General features: G+C 45.5%; 1 protein-coding gene across 1 annotated transcript in view; it reads left to right on the plus strand.

Moving 5' to 3' along the window:
- The first annotated feature begins 2,719 nt into the window (after window positions 1–2,719).
- The window catches only part of LOC147727123 (protein FAM240B-like), a 61,045-nt gene continuing 45,510 nt past the window's right edge, over window positions 2,720–18,254 (plus strand). The window contains exon 1 of the mRNA XM_086963060.1: window positions 2,720–2,848. The gene's annotated coding sequence lies outside the window, so the exon portion shown is untranslated. The remainder of the gene's footprint in view (window positions 2,849–18,254) is intronic.

Raw genomic sequence — 18,254 nt, forward strand, 5'->3', positions numbered from 1 at the left:
ACCACATCACTCAGGGACACCACCACATCACTCGGGGGCACCACCACGTCACTCAGGGACACCACCACATCACTCAGGGACACCACCACATCACTCGGGGACCCCACCACGTCACTCTGGGACACCACCAAATTACTCGGGCACACCACCACATCACTCGGGGACACCACCACATCACTCGGGGACACCACCACATCACTCGGGGACACCACCACATCACTCTGGAAACATCACCACATCACTCTGGGACACCACCACATCATGCGGGGGCACCACCACATCACTCGGGGACACCATCACATCACTCTGGGACACCACCAAATCACTCGGGCACACCACCACATCACTCGGGGACACCACCACATCACTCTGGGGACACCATTACACCACTCTGGGACACCACCACATCACTCGGGGACACCACCATATCACTCGGGGACACCACCACATCACTCTGGGAACACCACCACATCACTCTGGGACACCACCATATCACTCGGGGACACCACCACATCACTCTGGGAACACGACCACATCACTTTGGTACTCCACCACATCACTCGGGGGTACTACCACATGACTCGGGAACAACACCACATCACTCGGGGACACCACCACATCACTCCTCAAGGACTCCACCACATCAATCTGGGGACACCACCACATCACTCTGGGAACACCACCACATCACTCGGGGACACCACCACGGCACTCGGGGACACCACCACATCACTCGGGGACACCACCATATCACTAGGGGACACCACCACATCAATCTGGGGACACCACCACATCACTCTGGGAACACCACCACATTAGTCTGGGGACACCACCACATCACTCTGGGATCACCACCACATCACTCGGGGACACCACCACGTCACGCGGGGACACCACCAAATTACTCGGGCACACCACCACATTACTCAGGGACACCACCACATCACTCGGACACTACCATATCATTCGGGGACGCCACCACATCACTCGGGGACACCACCACATCACTGGGGGACACCACCACTTCACTCGGGGACACCACCATATCACTCTGGGAACACCACCACATCACTCTGGGACACCACAACATCACGCGGCGGCACCACCACATCACTCGGGGACACCACAACATCACTCTGGGACACCACCAAATCACTCGGGCACACCACCACATCACTCGGGGACACCACCACATCACTCTGGGGACACCACCACATCACTCTGGGGACACCACCACATCACTCGGGGACACCACCACGTCACTCGGGGACACCACCACATCACTCCGGGGACACCACCACATCACTCTGGGTACACCACCACATCACTCGGGGACACCACCACGTCACTCTGGGACACCACCAAATTACTCGGGCACACCACCACATCACTCGGGGACACCACCATATCACTCGAGGACATCACCACATCACTCAGGGACACCACCAAATCACTCGGGGACACCACCACATCACTCTGGGAACACCACCACATCACTCTGGGACACCACCACATCAAGCGGGGGCATCACCACATCACTCGGGGACACCACCACATCACTCTGGGACACCACCAAATCACTCGGGCACACCACCACATCACTCGGGGACACCACCACATCACTCTGGGGACACTACTACATCACTCTGGGAACACCACCACATCACTCGGAGAAACCACCAAGTCACTCGGGGCCTCACCACATCACTCAGGGACACCACCACATCACTCGGGGACACCGCCACATCACTCGGGGACCCCACCACGTCACTCTGGGACACCACCAAATTACTCGGACACACCACCACATCACTCGGGGACCCCACCATATCACTCTGGGACATCACCACATCACTCTGGGACACCACCACATCACTCTGGGACACCACCTCATCACTCTGGGACACCACCACATCACTCTGGAACACCACCACATCACTCTGGGACACCACCACATCACTCTGGGACACCACCACATCACTCTAATACACCACCACATCACTCAGCCCAACCACATCATCAGTCAGCACCACAACAGCACTGTCCTTGCTTGCTACCAACAAGCATTGCCATAGCCAATAGGACTTGCATTAGAAAAGTGTAAGCTATTGGCTTTGTGAATAACGATTCTATTAATTTATATATTTTAAAAGCCAACACATATTAAAAAAATGTGTCATTTTCAATACCAGTGGCTCACACTTTCCTAATGCGAGACCTATTGCGTTGCAAATGCTTATTTTAATAATGGAAGACTATGTTCAAATTCAATGTGACGTTGTCCTGCATGTTTGTAAAATGCACAGGGCTCGTTCACGAATAGAGTACTAGAACTATTATAAACTGATATAATGTATTGAACAGAAACTTAGAAAGGGGATAACATTAGTTTTGAGAGTAACTGGTGAAGGCTTCTGTCAGACTGTGAAATGCCCACTCTTCCCCTTTGCACAGAAAAGCATAGGTTGTCTCTGCTTCTGGGTTCACAAATGCTGCCAAACCCTTACTTATACACTCTAAACCCTAACCAAGGCAAGGTGAGAGCAGGTATATAAATTCTGTATATGGTGACACAGGAGACAGTCATATTAGTGTAGCATACCAGACCCGCCACTGCAGGTCCCTGCATTGCGTACTGCAGAACGGACTTCAAGGAATGAGGCTGGCCGGAGCCTATTCCCAACAGACCATGTCACACTATCCCCAATAAAGCTGAGTGGCAGATGCGGTGAGGCAACTCCCTCCTCCTGCCTCATCACCACTCCCAGTCCTATAACAACGAAGAAGCGGGCACTCGTCTCAGGAAGCCAGTGTCTGCGCAGCACGGAGCAGAAGCATCCTCCTCACAGTAAGCCTTTACCGTCTGCCTTTCAACGCAAGCCAGTGGCGTCATCAAGAACGTCGCGAATAGAACTGGGTGTTTGTCTTTCATTGTGACGCAGTAGCGTAGATTGCATGCCTTGGAGCAAACAGGGAAAATAGCCCCTTTAACTGCTGATGTGGTAGTAAAATACAGCATTTATCGTGGTTTATTAGGCCCCGTCAGTGTTCTGGGCCCTGGTGCCACTGCACCTGCCGCACCAATGGTGGCTGCGCCCCTTTTGTAGATTATTCTAGCAGCCCTAGTACAGACAGTCTGCACATTCGTTAATGCAAGCAGTGCTTAATGTCGGCTGTAACTTCAGGCGCGTGCATGCATGTGCGTGAGCACCCGAAAATACTTTGAAACGCACATTGTTAATCTTGGGAGGGTGACACTTGGAGTCGGGGGCCCACCCGACGTGTAAAGGGAGCATTCATCAATCCCCAATTATTTAATCAATATCATGTCAAAATACAGTCTTTGTTTTACCGCATTATCCCAAACTCGTGTTTCTTTGTACACTACATTGCTACTGCACACTATTTTTAATACTTCAGAATTGTATGAGCTTTTCCTCAGAAAATCAGCTCGAGCGGTTAACTTTTTTCCACACAAAGAAATTTTGCCAAACCCTGTTTTGAGTTTAAGCATAGGGACGTGTTGAAATACATTTTCCTGCGTAACTCGCTACACATTTGTGAAACACAAGACACGGAATACATTTTACACTCTATTTTACTCCATCCTCTCACCTAGTCACCAGGGCCGCTTGGCGATATTTTTAATTAACACAGCAGCATGCTCACATTGACGGGGAGAGCTTTTTTCTTATGTTTGCCAAATCGGCGACATGATACCCACCTGGAAAATAATTTTGTATTACCTACAAAATGTTTTGGGAAGGTAACGAGAAGAGGGAGCGCGGGAAAAGGAGCACCTATGAGATATCGCCTGATTTAGATTTCGAGGGACGGGTCGATATCCGTCACCGTTGTGACTGAATAACCTGTGACAAAATCTAAATCAGGTTATAGGCACCCGTCGCAAAACAAAGAAAAAGACAACAGCACGTTATAAAAATGTACCCATTCCTCTGTGATGCGCTTTATTTCTATTTTCAGACTTAAATATTTAAAACAATTGATTTTAAAAGTATAAAACTAATACTCGACCTCTGGCTCTCTCTGGCTCTCTCTTTCTCTCTCTCGCCTGCTCTCCCTTTCTTTCTCTGTCCCAATCTAGCTCAGCATGGGCATGCCAAGTTTTGAGCAGAACTGTCTAGGGCCCGAAAAGCAAAAGAGGGTTGGGAAATGTTTTTACATTGTAGCTGCTGTAGGAACTTTTGCTCTCCATTGCTGACTGGAATTTATTGGCAAAAAAAGGAACTTTACCCCTAATAGATCCTTTTGTGGTTTGGTGTAAATCCCTTTCATAGTTTTTGAGATATTTGTAGTACAAAAAGGTAAGGGCCAGACTTTAAAGGATTAAATTGCAGTGAAGTCAGAAATGTTCTCCGGATTCGTGTCTGTGGGGTATTTGCAAATCCGAATTTTGAAAAATAAACAGACTTCATTTAACAAAGGAACATTTTTCCTTCGTCCATTACAAGCTCTGCAAGGAGGAGCTGCAAATACTGATGATCTGGTTGACTCGTCACCAACTGAAAATGTGTGTTGCCGCAGAAGGAGCCAGGCACCAAACTCTATGGGGCAGATTTATGATAACTGGCGCATCCCCAGGGATGCGCCAGTTATCGTGCGCCGCAGCTCCGCCACCCATGGTGCGCCGCATTTACAATGCGGCGCACCATGGGGCAAAAACGGCACAGATGCGTCACGCATCTGTGCCGTAAAAGTGACGCATTGGTGGAGTTGCGTCGCAAGCGCGACGCAGCTCCAGCAAGGCTCGGGGGTGCCCTATCTGACCAATGCTGCGTCAAGCCTTACGCCTGCTTCAAGCAGGCGCAGGGTTTTGACGCAGCATTGGCCTAAAAGTGACTGAGTGAAATCTTATAGATTTCACTCAGCCACTTTTGCGAGGCGCACCTGCCCCGGAACGCCCACCCTGCGCCGGAACGCCCACAAGTGGCGCAGGGCTTTACAACGTGACGCATCTGCCTAGATGCGTCACGTTGTAAATCGGTTGTAGGGATGCGCCACGTTTACGCCGCAGTTGCGTGACGCAAACGTGGCGCATTCCCAACATAAATCTGCCCCTATATGCTGATAAAAGCATGGGAATGTGCCTGGGGTAGGAGGAGCATCCTCTGACTTCAGGAAGTGTGTGGGGTGTCCCTAGGTGCAGATATATACCTCAAACTTATAAGCAAGCATTGGCAAATTCTAACACGTACCAATACAAAAAAAGGTTGACAGGTAAGATGCGTATCTATATCTAATAGAATGGATATGATTTTCACAGACTGCCATGTTGCTGATTTTCCTGTGCAGGCACATTAGAATCATAGCATTTAGGTATGCAGGGGCAGCCATATAGTGTTACTCCCTGTGGGCAAAATTAAACAAGCATTGGCATAGCCAAAGGCGAGACCTCTTGGCTATGCCAATGCTTGTTAGAGTTTAGCGTGGGTATCGCTTTTAGGGTAGCAAGGACATTTTTAGGATTTAGGGTGGGTATGGGTTTTTGGCTGGAAAGGGTATTTTTAGGGTTTAGGGTTGGTATGGGTTTTTGTCTGGCAAGGATATTTTTACAGTTTAGGGTGGGTATGGGTGTTTGGCTGGCAAGGTCATTTTTAGGTTTTATGGTAGATATGGTTTTTTTAGGTGGCAAGGGGATTTTTAGGGTTTAAAGGTTGTGGGTTAATAGGGTGATATATGTATGTGTGTATAATATAGGGTTTACACTTATGTGTTAATTTTCTACCACGCATAAGCCTTTACAACAAAAATGTAAGTACTTTGCCAGTAAGTATGAACCCATTTTATACATGTGTATATGTATATATCAAGGGTTTATATTCACCTGTAAGATACTTACATTTTCGCTTTAATGTGTGGTAAAAACTTTTGTGGTAATGCTATGCGCGGTAAAAACCTTAGTGGTAAAGCCATGCATGATAAAGAGCACGTTGTAAAGGCATACGTGGTAATGGCATGCAAGGATCCGGCATAAATCCTTTCTTGAACAACCAAGACCATGTAAGTACAACGGCACGTTTTACATAAAACTGAAAGCTGACAGCGTAAGTTACAAATCGGTAACTTCGGAAAGTTTCCAATAAGGGAAAAAAAGGTGACACATAATGCACAACACCTTTTCAAGACCACACCTCGTACTATTTTTTGCTGATCAGCCATCTTGGAATGGTATTGTGCATAGTCTGTCATTGCTGTAATGTTTCATGACAGACACATTGCTTCTAAACAGGACAGTCATGAGAACTTTAAACAAGAAAAGATAGATAGACTGCTCCATATAATTACAGGATGATCCTCTTCTGTCATCGTAATGTTTACTTATTTGTAATTGAAAGCTTGTGCCCACCACGTTTTCACGCTATTAGCATAACTGAAGTCCGGTAAGCAGTAGTAATTGGAGTTTTATTGTTACATATATTAATATTTCTTTCCTGCGTACCGCAGAAACAACTGCTGCACTGCTACTGGGCCCCTGTCTGGAGTCTGTCTCTTGCCTAGGTACATTTATTGAGCTTTTTTTGTGGCAACAACGAAGTTTACATGTTTGCCTGAAGGCATCTTAAAATACTTAGAACTAAACTTTCCAGGACCATTGTGTCTCAAAGAACTAGATTTCACATAAAGGAATCTTGGATTGCAGAAAGGTTAAAATATGAACTAGTTTCGTGGTTTATAAGTCTAGTGTGCTACCAGTCAGATGAAAGGCAGCAATTTATAAGCAGTTACAGAATTAGTCAGTGGTGTGCTCCCAACGAGGATGTGCACCGTGCTTTCTTAGTTGCGACCAACGGAGATAGATTTGGTTCCGGAAGAGGAGAGGAGAGAGCTTTGCTGAGGGAAGACGCTACGGAGGGATATTTGCGCTTCTGTCGCCATTTGAAGGATTTTACCTCTATAGCTGCTTTAGCGCGGCCGCCGACAGGCTCTTGTGAAGCTGATTTATGCTGCTACAGACCCGAGGTTAACCCTGAGGTAATTATACCCGACACGTATGCATTAGTGATGCGGTAGACAAAAGTGAAAGGGATCGCGATCCCGTTTTAATGAAGAGACGCGCATGAAATTGGCAAAAGTGTGATCGCGATTGTGCTTTAAGGAAGAGACGCGCATGAAATTGGCAAAAGTGTGATCGCGATCGTGCTTTAAGAAACAGACTCACATGAAATTGGCAAAAGAGAAAGTGATCGGGATTGGCTTTAAGGAAGAGATAAGAAAGCCAGATGGCGGCTGTGTGGTAAGCGCGCGCCCGCGCACATGCACGCAAGCTGTAGGCCGACCAAGGTAGCACTTTTAAAAGCCTGTTTACAAAATTTCTCACAGACAGCGCATGCGCTGGTTCAGGGAGACCAAAAAGAAGGATTATTGACTGCCTTCGAAGCCAGTAATGAGATAGTATTGGCCCTACAGTTAAGGAAATACATTAAGAAAATACAGGTTTACTGCTTAATACTGCATACTGGAGGTGTACTGCTTAAAATACTACATGTATGAGATTCTAATGAATCCGCCATTCAGTTTGCAGACCTAATTTAAATCCTAACCACTCATTCACCTCTCCCCCACCAGACTCCTTGAAACATGAGCTATTCACTAACATTTGGGAGCTGTGCCTTTAATCATAATAAGGAGAAAATGAACCTATAGGTACATCCAGTATGCCCTAATTAGATTTATACATATCTGTTTTACAAATTAGTATTTTGTATGTATATTTTGTTTGTTATGATAGTTATGAACAAGGCAAGGTCTTAACTTACATGGAAGTAAAGTAGTGTAGTAGTGAATTAAAATGATGCATGCAATAGAAGATCAGGATGTCCTTGGATTTTCTGGACATAGAAGGGTGTTTAGCACTTAGAAAACCTAACTGGGAGCACTTCAAACATTGCTAATTCTTGGTGGCGTGTCCACACCAGCATCCAAGATGGCTGTGCAGCGCTTAAGCACCGGCCATGGTAGCCCAACATTTGCAATTTACAGGCCCAAATCTTATCCCTCCGAATCTCGCCTTGCTCTAAATCTCAAGCTCATTTCATACTGCCCCAAAGCTAGTGTTTTATGCAGAGATGTGGGATGCAGAGACGACAGTCCTGTAACATAACACATGTATTTGTAAAGCGCACTTATCAACCTCAAATGGATGAAAAGCTGAGTGGACTTGCTGGGATTTGAACCTGTGACCATGAGGTCGAACACAGGCCCCTGCAGTGGATGCATTAGTCCACCAGGCCTACAGACCCGGCTTCTACAGACCTACAGGGGTGCAGACTAGGTCTAGTCCTGCTCAGAGGCCCCACAGCAACAGGAGCTGCAGGTGAGCCTGAGGACAGAGCTATTGAGCCCCTCTGGGCGCTCTGTGACCCCCATTGACAACTGGACCCCCCTACTGGCTGAAACAAACATCGAGCACCCTCTGAGACCTGTGGCCAACTGTGGGGACGGCAAAGAGGAGTGGCCCAGTGCAGCCTGGCGGCGGAGGAGACTGGGCCTGTGGGTTATGGGGCCTGAGACGCCCATTTGCATTTCCGCGTATTGCGGCACCCGCAGTGATCACTGCTAACAGAGAGTACGGCTGTGTGTCTTCAGACGACTCAGGTGAGTGGCTCTGGCCGACGTGGGCCATACCTATATACACCTCGGTGCCCATATCAGGTGGAGGTGTGGTTGCTGCCGGACCACAATATCTTTGCCAAGTGGCCTCCAGATGCACACCTGATACCTCAAGGATCTAGTCTGCTCAGTCACTGATGAGGAAAGGTGCGTGCCGCTCAGACTGGTCCGTGCTGAAGCTACCACTGTGATCGTCCCCCTCCCACAGTGCTCGCTCTTGGACACCCCCGGCTGGCTCTCTGGGCATACTGCTCATCATGATCTGGGATGTTGAGGTGGGGAAGCTGCAATCACAATCACGCACTTTCAACATGCGTCCTAAATTGGAGCCATATTCTGGAATGTGCCCCTCCCCATCCTCGACTTTAGACATTTTTGAAACAGCTTGACCTCGTTGGTATTAGCCTGCACCTCTTTGCCTAATCTGCAGAGAAAAGCTGCCTCTATTAAATTGTTCCACGGTGTGGGGGCTTGCTAAAACTACCTCACGGACCAATTCACATACCCACTTCTGACTCCCACCTAATCGCTGTAATGGGTAGGAGAGAACATAAAAAACGAAAGCTTCCACTTGAAAAGGCCAGGCAGTCTGGTAGGCCCCAATCCACATCTGCCACAGAGGAGAGGGAGGTCTGACGGTACCACAGAGGAACATTCATCTGGAGTCAGTGCCATCATGTCAGAGCTGCTGGGCAGGTCCCTACCCATCGATGCCCAGTTCAACACTTTAACATCCTGTCTAGACCGCATAGGAGAAAGACTCGAAAGACACAAGACCCATCTAAATGGAGCAGAGGAACGTTTATCGGGTCGCGAAGATGGTATTTCATCTCTTTCAAAGAGCCTGGACAAAATGGAATGACACCTTAAGACTGCTGCTATTAAGAATGAAGATCTTAAAGCAAGATCACGCAGGAACAATATTCGCATTACAGGTATTGGGGAATCTACAAATATGGGGAGACAGACCAATTAGTTGAGCATCTCCTCATTGAACTATCTGAATATAAAAACATTACAGATACGTTTGTGGTGTAAAGAGCTCATAGATCGCTGGGGCCTAGGCCACCGCCAGGGGTACCTCCTTGTCCCGCAATTGCACCTCTATTGAACTTCAGGGATAGAGATACAGCACTCAAACTGGCTTGTGAGCGAGGCCCCTTGCACTATCAGGGCTCTGCCATATCTCTGTACCCTGACTTCACACTGATGGTGCAGGAGGCACGTCGTAAAACATTGCTCCGCAAAACCGTCTTGAATATAGAGTGCTCTATCCTGCTAGACTCCATGTGGATGTTGAAGGAAAAGCATGATTTTTTCACTCCTCGGCTGCGGCACTATCTTTCTGCAAGACACTAACCTGTCACAGCACTTCACTCCAGACTGTATATCGGATGTCATACAGGACTCACAAAATGTGGAAATTTTCCCCATGGTTGATCCTCTGCCCCAGCGCTCACAGTGGCAACACAATTAGATAACTGACTGGGTGTGGTCCCCTGGTTCTGCCTTGTTGGCTCTGGTCTGGATCAACCAATTCAGTATCTGCTTTTATTACCAATCATAACATATCAGTTCCCTTTTCACAGGGGCTCTGTTGGCCGTAATGTTGCCCTCCCTCATGGTTTATACCGTATTGTGTTTCTTGGGATTTATGTAGGTTTGTTGATTTCTAAGGGATTCACTGAGCAGGGTATAGGAAAGTAGGATCTGCTTTTATGGTTACCCCCACTTTTGTCATTATGTTTTTCTGGCTAGTCTGGCTAGGATCCTGCTAATCAGGAAACCAGTCTCTTTGCTTCCTTCCTAAATTGGACCTTGGTGAGTACTTAGGTACTTCCCAGATTGGCTACTGGTGTACCCTTGTAAGTCCCTAGTATATGGTACTAAGGTAATCTGGGCATAGGTACCACAGGGTCCCCCATGGGTGGAAGCATCTGTTATGCCGCCATTGGGAGACCACTCAAATTGTGACTATAGGCCTGCCATTACAGCCTGTGTAAGCTGGTGCACCACTTACAACAGATATACATTTTCTTATATCTGAGGTCATAGCACTTAAGCTATTAGTCACTCCTAAGGTAGGCCTTTCAATCCCGAAGACAGGCTGCTTTGTTATAAGTGTGAGGGTGCCCCTGCATGAGCAGGACACCCCTACAGTCCTCAGAGTCCCTTCTCCTGAGTTGTAAGTGCATCAGCCATTACAATACATAGAGTGGCCATACGTCCTTACGCAATGGCTAACTCTAAACTGGCTGTAATGAACCCTGGCATGTTCGGTATCAAACATGTTGGAATCATACCTCCAACACTTTAAATGATGTTGGAGGTGGATCACTGACATAATATCGACAGACAAAATTTCGACCTACCAAAATATCGAGGTAAAAATATAGAATGCCAGAATATCGACTGCCTATCTACAAACAGGTAAGTACAAAAATATCGACTCCAAAATATCAATTGTAAAAAATATAGACTGTCAAAATATCGAATTTGTTAAATTCTTAAAATTAATTTAAAAGAAATATGATAATAATTATAATTATTTTAAAAATACTTAAAATAATTAAATAAATGTAAAATTATTAAATAATTAATGTAACTTTAAAATACAAAAAAAAGAATATAGATATATATATATATATATATTGCACTTTATTTGTCTGTAACTTTTTAAAATCAGCCATCTCCTTTAGGAAAAGTATGGATGGATAATTATGCTGCAAATATTTTAGGCACTTTTTAATCTTTATAATGAAATAATTTATGTTTTTAATGTACAATCAATATTGCTTATGCTCATGGTGCCCGCTGCTCTCTCTTTTCTACCTTATATTGTGTATTGGATCTTTTACCTGTCAAATGAATTATCCGAACTGTTTTTAACTGTTTGTTGATGAGTTGTACTTTTATGATTGTAATGCTTACAATCGAATAAAGTTATTTGAATTGAATTATATATATATATATATATATATATTCATGGCAATTGGTAATCGTACTGCTGCCACCAGACACATCCTGTTTCTTGAACGGAGGCTTGGCGAGGGGATTGAATGCGCAGCACTTTGGTGGTGAAAACATCGGAAATGTGTGCAAGAACTAAAAACATGCCGTAACAGTAAGAACTTGGATCTTTACCTTATAAAACATGACAAAGTCGATATGACTGTTGAAATACTTTCTTGCTGTGCAGGCAGTTTGGGGAAGTTAATTACATCGGAGTCCTTCCTTAATCACCACCTTTTGAAAGCGCCAATCATGAGAGACCTAATGTGTTTAAAAAAACGCGCTGAACATTCGAACATTGTTTTCTCTTTTAAAAGCACTGATGAAAGCTACAGCTGAAACGCGTCTGCTATAATTAAAAGAGTCTGCTTTTACTTTCCCCGGGAGTGCCTGAAGTGTGCATTAAGTGGTGCAAACGTCGGAGCTGATATCTATTTGTGAGTTCCATCCTCACAATCGCATGGCACCCGCCTTAAGAGTTCTGCAAAAACCTGCTGTGATGGAAAAATCGGAGCTGTGGTATGTAGCAGGAGTGATAACCGTCTCCACGGGATGCCTCTGTCAACGCAAGTTGTGAATTATCCAAATTCATGGCAATTGGTAATCGTACTGCTGCCACCAGACACATCCTGTTTCTTGAACTGAGGCTTGGCGAGGGGTTTGAATGCGCAGCACTTTGGTGGTGAAAACATCGGAAATGTGTGCAAGAACTAAAAACATGCAGCAACAGTAGGAACTTGGATCTTTACCTTATAAAACATGACAAAGTCGATATGACTGTTGAAATACTTTCTTGCTGTGCAGGCAGTTTGGGGAAGTTAACTACATCGGAGTCCTTCCTTAATCACCACCTTTTGAAAGCGCCAATCACGAGAGACCTAATGTGTTTAAAAAAACGCGCTGAACATTCGAACATTGTTTTCTCTTTTAAAAGCACTGATGAAAGCTACTGCTGAAACGCGTCTGCTATAATTAAAAGAGTCTGCTTTTACTTTCCCCGAGAGTGCCTGAAGTGTGCATTAAGTGGTGCAAACGTCGGAGCTGATATCTATTTGTGAGTTCCATCCTCACAATCGCATGGCACCCGCCTTAAGAGTTCTGCAAAAACCTGCTGTGATGGAAAAATCGGAGCTGTGGTATGTAGCAGGAGTGAGAACCGTCTCCACGGGATGCCTCTGTCAACGCAAGTTGTGAATTATCCAAATTCATGGCAATTGGTAATCGTACTGCTGCCACCAGACACATCCTGTTTCTTGAACGGAGGCTTGGCGAGGGGATTGAATGCGCAGCACTTTGGTGGTGAAAACATCAGAAATGTGTGCAAGAACTAAAAACATGCCGCAACAGTAAGAACTTGGATCTTTACCTTATAAAACATGACAAAGTCGATATGACTGTTGAAATACTTTCTTGCTGTGCAGGCAGTTTGGGGAAGTTAACTACATCGGAGTCCTTCCTTAATCACCACCTTTTGAAAGCGCCAATCACGAGAGACCTAATGTGTTTAAAAAACGCGCTGAACATTCGAACATTGTTTTCTCTTTTAAAAGCACTGATGAAAGCTACTGCTGAAACGCGTCTGCTATAATTAAAATAGTCTGCTTTTACTTTCCCCGAGAGTGCCTGAAGTGTGCATTAAGTGGTGCAAACGTCGGAGCTGATATATATATATATATATATATATATATATATATATATATATATATATATATATATATATATATATATATATATATATATATCAAATGCTCCAAACACCAGCCGGTTGCACTCGTGAACGGGTGCACGCCAAAACGGGGGTGTACCCGTTGTATTTATCACAGCTACAGACAATCCACGAATCCTTAGTTCGTAAAGAAAGCAGCACACGCAGGGGGTAGTTCCACATGGATTTAATGAGGGAACTTACAGCATACGACGCGTTTCGCCAGAGGGCTTCGTCAAGATATGCCTATTTAATGAGGGAACTTACAGCATACGACGCGTTTCGCCAGAGGGCTTCGTCAAGATATGCCTATGGCATATCTTGACGAAGCCCTCCGGCGAAACGCGTCGTATGCTGTAAGTTCCCTCATTAAATCCATGTGGAACTACCCCCTGCGTGTGCTGCTTTCTTTACGAACTAAGGATTCGTGGATTGTCTGTAGCTGTGATATATATATATATATATATATATATATATATATATATATATATATATATATATATATATATATATATATATATATATATATATTCACCCTAGGATGCCTCTGACATGAAGACGCCACTCCGTATGTGAACAGGTACAACCTTCTTTATTGCAAACTGCGCCCAGCGCCTGTTATTTTCAAGGGGTCCCAACGCGTTTCGAAGCGTCTCGCTTCTTCATCAGGGGATGGCACTCATTTAGACCGGATGGTAACTGCAGCCCTATTTGTCCATTGCGCATGCGCCCTCCAATGGGTGCATGCTGGGAGCTGTAGTTCGTTAGTACTCCTTCGGTGGAGTCCGTGTTCTCAAAACAATTCCGTGCTTTCAGTCCATGTTTAACAGTTACCATCCGGTCTCAATGAGTGCCATCCCCTGATGAAGAAGCGAGACGCTTCGAAACGCGTTGGGACCCCTTGAAAATAACAGGCGCTGGGCGCAGTTTGCAATAAAGAAGGTTGTACCTGTTCACATACGGAGTGGCGTCTTCATGTCAGAGGCATCCTAGGGTGAAGATTTATACGCGGTGGCCTCAACCGCGGAAGATGCACCGCCCGCTGGAAAGGTCAGTGCGGGTCTGCGGGGACTGCCATCCGACAGCCGACAAGCAGCGTGAGTGAACTGCTAAATTAAAACTGGGCACTGTGTCTGTAGCCCACTGGAGGGCAGTTAAACATGGACTGAAAGCACGGAATTGTTTTGAGAACACGGACTCCACCGAAGGAGTACTAACGAACTACAGCTCCCAGCATGCACCCATTGGAGGGCGCATGCGCAATGGACAAATAGGGCTGCAGTTACCATCCGGTCTCAATGAGTGCCATCCCCTGATGAAGAAGCGAGACGCTTCGAAACGCGTTGGGACCCCTTGAAAATAACAGGCGCTGGGCGCAGTTTGCAATAAAGAAGGTTGTACCTGTTCACATACGGAGTGGCGTCTTCATGTCAGAGGCATCCTAGGGTGAAGATTTATACGCGGTGGCCTCAACCGCGGAAGATGCACCGCCCGCTGGAAAGGTCAGTGCGGGTCTGCGGGGACTGCCATCCGACAGCCGACAAGCAGCGTGAGTGAACTGCTAAATTAAAACTGGGCACTGTGTCTGTAGCCCACTGGAGGGCAGTTAAACATGGACTGAAAGCACGGAATTGTTTTGAGAACACGGACTCCACCGAAGGAGTACTAACGAACTACAGCTCCCAGCATGCACCCATTGGAGGGCGCATGCGCAATGGACAAATAGGGCTGCAGTTACCATCCGGTCTCAATGAGTGCCATCCCCTGATGAAGAAGCGAGACGCTTCGAAACGCGTTGGGACCCCTTGAAAATAACAGGCGCTGGGCGCAGTTTGCAATAAAGAAGGTTGTACCTGTTCACATACGGAGTGGCGTCTTCATGTCAGAGGCATCCTAGGGTGAAAATATATATATATATATATATATATATATTATTAACAAAACATATACAATATGTTTACCGTAGGATAGCGAGAGGGTTAAATTTAATATAACCACTCCAGTGAGTGAAACAGAAGGGAAAACATTGAATAGCGTAGGGGTAAAAACTTGCTATTCCCACTCCAAAGAGTGCAACAGTAAGGAAAGCGTTGGATAGCGTGGGGGTAAAAATTACTATTCCCACTCCAGTGAGTGCAACAGTAGGAAAGCGTTGGATAGTGTAGGGGTAAAAATTACTATTCCCACTCCAGAGAGTGCAACAGTAGGGAAAACGTTGGATAGCGTAGGGGTAAAAATTACTATTCCCACTCCAGTGAGTACAACAGTAGGGAAAGTGTTGGATAGCGTAGGGGTAAAAATTACTATTCCAACTCCAGAGAGTGCAACAGTGGGGAAAGCGTTGGATAGTGGGAGGGTAAAAGTAACTATTCCCACTCCAAAGAGCGCAACAGTAGGGAAAACGTTGGATACCATGGGGGTAAAAATTACTATTCCCACTCCAAAGAGTTCAACAGTAGGGAAAGTGTTGGATAGAGTAGGGGTAAAAATTACTATTCCCACTCCAGTGAGTGCAACAGTGTGAAAATCGTTAGATACCGTAGGCGTAAAAAATTACTTTTCCCACTCTAGTGAGTGCAACAGTAGGGAAAGCGTTGGATAGCGTAGGGGTAAAAATTACTATTCCAACTCCAGAGAGTGCAACAGTAAGGGAAGCGTTGGATAGTGGGTGGGTACAAATTACTATTCCCACTCCAGAGAGCGCAACAGTAGGGAAGACGTTGGATAGCGTAGGGGTAAAACTTACTATTCCCACTCCAGAGAGTGCAACAGTAGGGAAAGCATTGGATAGTGGGAGGTTAAAAATTACTATTCCCACTCCAGAGAGTGCAACAGTAGGGAAAGCGTTGGATAGCGTAGAGGTAAGAATTACTATTCCAACTCCAGAGAGTGCAACAGTAGGGAAAGCGTTGGATAGTGGGAGGGTAAAAATAACTATTCCTACTCCAAAGAGCGCAACAGTAAGGAAATCGTTGGATAGCGTAGGGGTAAAAATTACTATTCCCACTCCAGAGAGCACAACAGTATGGAAAGCGTTGGATGGTGTAGGGGTAAAAATTACTATTCCCACTCCAGAGAGTGCAACAGTAGGGAAAGCGCTGGATAGTGGGAGGGTAAAAATTACCATTCCCACTCCAGAGAGTGCAACAGTACGGAAACCTTTGGATTGCATAGGGGTAAAAATTACTATTCCCACTCCAGAGAGCGCAACAGTAGGGAAAACGTTGGATAGCGTAGGGGTAAAAATTACTATTCCCACTCCAGTGAGTGCAACAGTAGGGAAAACGTTGGATTGCGTAGGGGTAAAAAATACTATTCCAACTCCAGAGAGTGCAACAGTAGGGAAAGCGTTGGATAGTGGGAGGGTAAAAATTACTATTCCCACTCCAGAGAGTGGAAGAGTAGGGAAAGCATTGGATAGCATAGAAATTAAAATTACTATTCCCACTCCAATGAGTGCAACAGTATTGAAACTGTTGGATAGCGTAGGGGTAAAAATTACTATTCCCACTCCAGAGAGTGCAACAGTAGAGAAAGCGTTAGATAGCGTAGGAGTAAAAATGACTATTCCCACACCAGAGAGTGCAACAGTAGGGTAAGCGTTGGATAGTGTATGGGAAAAAATTACTATTCCCACTCCAGTGAGTGCAACAGTAGGGAAAGTAAATACTTCATATATATTTGAAAATAAATTAAATATTAATACCAATTACAAATTAATAAAAATTAATTCCCAATTTAAGATATTATAATAATTATTCAATTTAAAATAATAAAATTAATTTAATTACCAAAAAATAAGTACCTATTAATACAAAATATTTACAAATAACAATAAATTATTAAAACATTTAAAAATAATTAACAATTGGGGGGCTCGAAAGAGAAAAACATGGCAGTGCTCTGCGGCTCTGGCGAGTGGTTTTCGGGCGATTGGGAGCCTCAAGGCACTTTTAGAGGTGAGGAAATTGAGGCCATTAAAAAGTTAGCCGACTTGTATAGAGAGTTGCTATTTGACACCTCCCTCTCCCAGGAGTCCCGAGTCTCCCCTGAACCCAGTCCGAGGATCTGCTCAGCCGCGCTGGAGCTAAGGAGAGGCAGGAAATTGAGAAGCTTGGTTTCCCTTGGGGGGTTAGAAAATGCGGTGAATATTCCGATTACAACCGAAGCTCCCTGCTGCAAGGAAGGATCGCAAGATCAGCAAGATCAGCTACAGAGTCCCGGTTTATTTGCTGCAGTGGAGGGGTCCTTGGTGCATGAAGCTGGTGATGGGAATCTTACGGGTGTGTACCAGACAGTAACTAATTCTACTCCCCTAGATTGCACTCCCTCTACCAAGGCTATAATACAGACTCCTCCTACTATAAATGCTATAAATACTCCTAATACTTCAAAGACCTCTAATACACCACCTGATACATCCAGAGGGGGGCCTAAACGTGGTCAAGGGCGAAAAAAGAAAACTGGAGTAAACAAGGAGGGTGTCCCGGAGGGGGTTGCAGAGGTCAGAAAAGGGGTCAACACATCAGTTAAGACAAAATCTTCATCCTTTTTGAACACAGAACTTAAGTCTAAACATACTAATGTGAAGGGTAAATCTATGGTTAAGGCTAAAGATCCTAAAACAGTGCTCCCCATAGGGTCGAGGATTACTCCTTCACTTCGCTCCTATTTCAAGGTCGTTCCCCAAGTTTTACATCTTTCTGAAGAAATCGACGATACTGATATGGCATCGGTCTCAGAGGCTCATTCCTCCTCTCCTAGCCAGCCTTTGGTGCCAGTGGTTACACCGTCGCTGGAGGTGAGAGATGCAGCTGAGAAGAGTTCTACTCAAATTATGACACAGAAAATGCAGAATCTACTGGCCCCCCAGGAGACTCTCAGGGTCTACACGACATGGGGAGAG

The sequence above is a fragment of the Lissotriton vulgaris genome, chromosome 3_1 (genome assembly GCF_964263255.1).
Source record: "Lissotriton vulgaris chromosome 3_1, aLisVul1.2, whole genome shotgun sequence".
In the NCBI taxonomy this organism is placed as follows: domain Eukaryota; kingdom Metazoa; phylum Chordata; class Amphibia; order Caudata; family Salamandridae; genus Lissotriton; species Lissotriton vulgaris.